The 6,000-nt window shown below is 37.0% G+C and overlaps 1 protein-coding gene across 13 annotated transcripts in view; it reads right to left on the bottom strand.

The window, feature by feature from the left end:
• Nucleotides 1-1,581: 1,581 nt before the first annotated feature.
• The window catches only part of epb41a (erythrocyte membrane protein band 4.1a), a 337,203-nt gene continuing 332,784 nt past the window's right edge, over nt 1,582-6,000 (bottom strand). For all 13 annotated transcript variants that reach the window (XM_049601545.1, XM_049601543.1, XM_049601548.1 and 10 more), the window contains one exon: nt 1,582-3,231. The gene's annotated coding sequence lies outside the window, so the exon portion shown is untranslated. The remainder of the gene's footprint in view (nt 3,232-6,000) is intronic.

Genomic DNA, 6,000 nt, shown 5'->3' with positions numbered 1-6,000 from the left:
AATGGCCTTGCAGAGAGCTCAGTAAAAGTGATGAAAAATATCATGAAGAAAGCACATGATGGACGTGAGGACTTCCACAGAAGTCTCATGATCTACCGTAGCGCACCATAGCAGAATGGTTTGTCCCCAGCTCAGATGTTGATGGGCCGGCGCACATAGGAACTGTTGATTCCCAAATGAGCTCTCAAAGTCAAAGTTGAAAGGGAGAAGGAAAAACAGAAACAAAAACAGCGACATGACAAAAGTGCAAGAATGTTGACCATCTTTAAGCCTGGAGATCAAGTCTGTGTACATGATCACATAAAAAAAAAAAAAAAAAGGTTTGTTGAATGTTATGAGCTTGTTTGTTTTGACGCATAGATGTATCAGTAAGAATACTAATTTGAGTTCATGTGTGATGATTTTGCAAGCTGCTTGTGCTTTCCAGAAAGAAGGAAAATGTCTTAAAAGAAGGGAAGATGTGTTGTTATGAAGACTGGTTAGGAACTACATTACCCAGAATGCAGTATGTGTGGTCACGCTGGTTACGCTGTTGTACTACCGGAGTTGAGAAGTAAACAGTTGAATTGTACCACAGCCCCGTTGTGATTTATTGTTCAACAAACATACAGAGTGTAGATGTATGAACAAGTGTAAATGTATAAAGAATGAATGAAGGAATGCAAATGTTAAAATGTATGTAGGAATGTAAATGTACAAAGAATGTGTGAAGGAATGTAAATGTAAAAAGAAAAGATGCGTTTTATCAGTTAATTAATGCCTACATTTATTTTTTATGCATTTTTGGTGCAATTTAATGACATATGAATTTATTTATTGATTCATTTATTTATTTATGTATTTATTTTTAATTTTGGCAGTTCCGGTCCTCCATAACCCAGCACCTCTCAGCAAATGTATTTACTTATAGAGAAACTGGGGCGTGGTAGCATGCTGATTGCAGATAGCAGGCACGCACCCTTTCATTTAAAATGAATCTGATTTACTAACGTACACATGGTGGTGAGAATAAAATCAGCTGGTGTGCACGTCATGAATCTGACGATAATTCTGAGTGTATACTTATTTCGTGCGCCGAGTAAGAACATTTCTCCACACGTTTGAATGAGGCCCATTATGTATGACTTTTCTGGTGCTAGGGTTTCTATGTACTTTGGGACACACTCATTCATATCACTGCACAACACTGTAAGTGAGTGAACAAATTAATTAACGTGGTCTCACTCAAGTGCTTGGTAAGTGTCTTCCGGTGTCAGACACTGACAAAAAAAAGCCATCCTTTCATTTTGGCGTGATACACCGCCAGCTGCTGTTATTGTTTAACAGCACCCAGCTGCATCAGGGGAAAACGCGGTGAGACAACAATTAAAGTTAAGGCGGCGGAAGTCTGAAAGGGGTGGGCAGGAGGGGTCCAACAACCACTGACATTTACCCGGGAGGCAGGTGTTTGCTTCCCTTAAGATTGTAAAGCCAAACCTCGTTCTTTTTTCCTTAACCCAACCACATGCTTTTGTTGCCTAACCCAACCACATGTGTGTGTGTGCTGTTGAAGGAGAAAAAAGTCAGTTTATGGTACAGACGTAGTGTGTTTATTTTGAAAGAGACTGTACGCAAACTGTACATTTCCTGTGAAAACAGAACTGTATTTTGAAAACAGACAATGCATATAAGAAACAGAACTTGACACGGCATCCCAGAACGTTACCAACCAATGCACCCAGGGTACCTTGCATGTCATATCTCAACTTGGAAAGTCCATGACCAAACATCAATATATGACAACGTCGTAGCAAGAGTGTGTCGAATAAACAGCAGCCAAAAGGTTTTAACTCATGACAATCACACTGACAGCAAGTGTCTGAGTGTTAACTTTGACTTCTGAGCTTAATCCTGAGTTCAGTTCCTAGGTCTCTGAAAAATGACAACTACGACCCCAAATTTTCAAAAGCAAACAAGAAAAAGGAAAACCGCTGTTACTGTGTTGGTGTGACAGTTGCAAAAATTGGAGTATTACCTTGGTCAGGTAATAATCAAATAACAAGCATGAACGTAAATGCTTGGATGGAGCAAGATGCCAGTAAAGCTTCTGCAGTTTAATGAGGCAATTATCATCCTATGCTTGTCTTCACTTTTCAACTGCTTCAATAGCAATTAGGCAGATGATACACTTGTTTGTGATCACTTTCATTTGAGTTCCCTCTCTCTGGATGAGTACACACTGCCCATTTGCCCAGAAAAGTCAAAATGTGAAACGTATACATAAGTACTGTGGGTGCTATTGTCATGCTCAGTAGAAATAACTAACTGTCAAACTGTGCAGAGGGGATCTAAAGCATAAACACATAAAAATAAGACAGAGGCGGGAATAAATAAAATAAAGGTCATTTCAGTAAATTACTGTCTCTTTCCTTGGTCCTGATAAAGCCCTGTTCTAGTGACACAAGCACTACAACAACAAGAACAACAACAAGAACAACTAAAACAATCAAAAGATGGAAAGATCACCCAACAACTCATTAAGTCACAACTTTAAATAAGGTGAGAGGAGTAATTACCTCAGTGGTTTGATAAAATCAATCTTTTTTTTATACATGAATTGAAAAAATATTTTTTTTTCACATTGAGAGGGAAAATAAAATATTCACTGTACAAGAAATGACAACAAACTTACACCAAAATTTGAGAGGGACCATCAAGTCATAACGTATACAATCCCAGGAAAAATCACCCACAATCCCTTTGTTAATGCTGTTTGGAACATACTGTTAAAAAACACTTGATCTCCAAGTTATTGATAATCAATTCTGATGGTAAGAAAAGCTGTAGAAAAATAAAATACCAGTAATCTCCAGATTAAAAGACCAAATGCCCTTGTAATTTTCTTCAACCCTCCAGACAAATTGGAGAGGAATAAATCCATAAATACTGTACTTGATTTTCTTTTTTTCTTTTTAAAAAAGGTTTTTGTTTTTTTTTTTCTCATCAGTCCAGCAGTTGATCTTAAGTGAGAGGGGATTGTGGGGAATACGGGGAGGGTTCTTGGGAAGTTTCTGACAACTCCGTCTCCTTCAGGCCAAAGCCCCAATGATGGAGGTTTAAGTTCATTGAAGCTTGTTCCCTCTGATGTGGTCTCGTGGTTCATGTCAGTTGAGTGTAAAGGCTGGGGGTGTTGCTGTAAAATGGTGTAATGGAGACACAATGGTGGGGTGGGGGGTTGGGGGTTTAAGAGGTCTTAGGTGTAGGTGAAGAATTGATAGATTGAGGGAAAGAGAGATGGAGAGATGAACAGAGAAAAGAAAGAAGAAAAAGACATTTTAATGGATTTTAAGACAAGCCCCAATGCAATTCAACCCCAACCTTTGATCTTTCCTACTTACCTATCCATCTAAGATGGCACTACTAGTCCCACCAAGTATGTGCATCAGTACTAAACTGAACTGTACTGTAAATGATGATAAGGATGGTCGCAGTTATTTCTAAAATAAAATCAGGTATTTACCTAATTGTGAGTCTCAAATAGTTGCTGGGGATGTGGTCAGCACACAAATAGAGGCCAGGTAAAAAATCTAAGCAGCAGTGGAAAAGCATGTGCTGTTGTTCACACAGTAAATTTAGTATGATGGATATTTTCACAGCACTAATACAAACAACCCATTAAAAGAATCACACCACTATCACCTCTGGTGGAGCTCCCTATTGACCGATTTCAAAATAATTTAGCACATGTAGGTCATCATTATTATTTAACATACCCTGCTAGTTTTGTAATGATTGGACAATCGATTTCTGATTTATAGTCTGATTTCTACTATCTCACGCCTATTTTTTAATCAAAGAAAGGCACTCTTGCTGCGCTGCTGTGCTCACAGCACAGGACAAAATAGTAGACAATACATCAAGTGGGCCACTTCAAAAAATGACTGAACCCAAATGAAAGGAGGCTGGAGCACTCGATAAAATTGCAGAGCTTTTAATAAGGTGCAAACAGACTGACGTTTCGATGCTACTGCGTCTTCTTCAGAGTCAAACAGGTATTGAACAATGGCAGTTAAATACACACATCCTGAAACCCAAACGGTCTCTCATTGGTAAATGAGGATGAGGGGAAATTAACCAATCCTGCTGAGGCACTCATCAAAAAGACGGTGTAAAGAATCAGCAATCCAAAACAGAAAACACTCCCACTAAGAATGATGATGAGAAAAAAAAATTAACATAATAATAATATATATATGTATATATATATATATATATATGTATTTAAAAAAAAATTTAAAAAACGCCCTCTTAAAGCCAGGACACCTGAACATAAGGCTGCTATTCGCAATCACAACATGGATTATGCGATAGCACGCCATTATGTTAAAGCTAATCATGGTTCTTGTGCTTCTCTCCGCTTCTACGGCATCGAAAAAGTCTCCCCCCGACAGAGAGGTGGAGATATTGTCAACAAACTCCTCAGAAGAGAAGCTTATTGGATTTACACACTGAACACTGTTGAACCGCATGGACTGAATGAAGAATTGAATTTTTCATTTTTTCAGTAAAACATCGGGTTACATCTTTAGGTGGTTTGTAATTTTATTTTATTAATATTAGTATTCATTTATTTTATTTATTATCATTATTTTATATATATATATATATATATATATATATATATATATATGTTATTATTATTATTATTTTAATTTTTTTTTCTCATCTTCATCATTCTTAGTGGGAGTGTTTTCTATTTTGGATTGCTGATTCTTTACACCCTCTTTTTGATGAGTGCCTCAACAGGATTGGTTAATTTCCCCTCACCGATGCGAGACCATTTTGGTTTCAGGATGTGTGTATTTAACTGCCATTGTTCTATCAAAACCTGTGTGACTCTGAAGAAGACGCAGTAGCGTCGAAACGTCAGTCTGTTTGCACCTTATTAAAAGTTCTGCAATTTTATTGAGTGCTCCAGCCTCCTTTCATTTGGGTTCAGTCATTTTTTGAAGTGGCCCACTTAATGTATTGTCGCCTATTTTTTTTTTATATTTGTGGCACCCCCTAGTGGTCAATTTTAATGAAACTTTCAGGATGTTCCTGGCAACTCTTAAGATATTGCTTCCAAGTTTTGTGATGATGCAAATCAAATTTCGTACAAATATCTGTAGCTGATTATGATAGAAACTTTTTGCATTTGTAGCGCTCCCTAGTGGTAGGTCTAAATGACAGGTATTTTTACTCGTGGACATTTCCTACAAGTTTTGTGATGTTTGGCTCATGGGTCAAGGAGTAAGGTCTATGTATGTGCTAAGCCACGCCCCCTCTAAAGTTCATTGGTCAATATCAAAAAATATGCAATGAGATATCGGCAAGCTTTGAATAGCTTTTGATAACTTTTGATAAGTGTCATCCAATGATAATTCACAGAAACTTTGGTAAAATTGGACTTAAGAGAACTTAAAAGAAAATGTCAAAAATGTGTTCAAAAAATCAAAATGGTGGAGAATCTAGTTAGGCAGACCTTAATAGTTCTTAGGCTTTTTTGTAGACCACAAAAAGCTGGAAATATATGTTGAATTTCAAGTAAATTTGACATTCACAAAAAATTTCACTTCCAATTATTGGTGAAAATTTCATGTCTCCACGATGTACTATATCATTGGGATTTTTGAAAGCATTTCTGAATAATAACAACCCACTCATAATTATTAATTTAAAATATTAATTCATAGACAGCAACATTGTTTGCTTACTTATACATATAGTGATGCAAGGGTGTTATTTTGTTTAAACATTGCAAGGGACAAATATGAAATTGGGGGATCTCGGGCCCTCCCCCAGGCAATTTTGAGTCTCAAAAACTTAATTTCTTTCATTCTGGTAAATTGTTCTGCAACAATTTGTGATGGACATATCTATTCATGTAAAGGAAAACAAACTGAAATGGCACTGAATTTTATCCATCCATCTATTTTCATCTGTTATCCAAAGTCAGGTTGTGGAGGCAGCAGGCTGAGC

Source organism: Epinephelus fuscoguttatus, linkage group LG17 (assembly GCF_011397635.1).
Source record: "Epinephelus fuscoguttatus linkage group LG17, E.fuscoguttatus.final_Chr_v1".
NCBI classification, from domain to species: domain Eukaryota; kingdom Metazoa; phylum Chordata; class Actinopteri; order Perciformes; family Serranidae; genus Epinephelus; species Epinephelus fuscoguttatus.
Note: the sequence above shows the minus strand (reverse complement) of the source record. Positions and strands in the feature narration are given on the sequence as shown.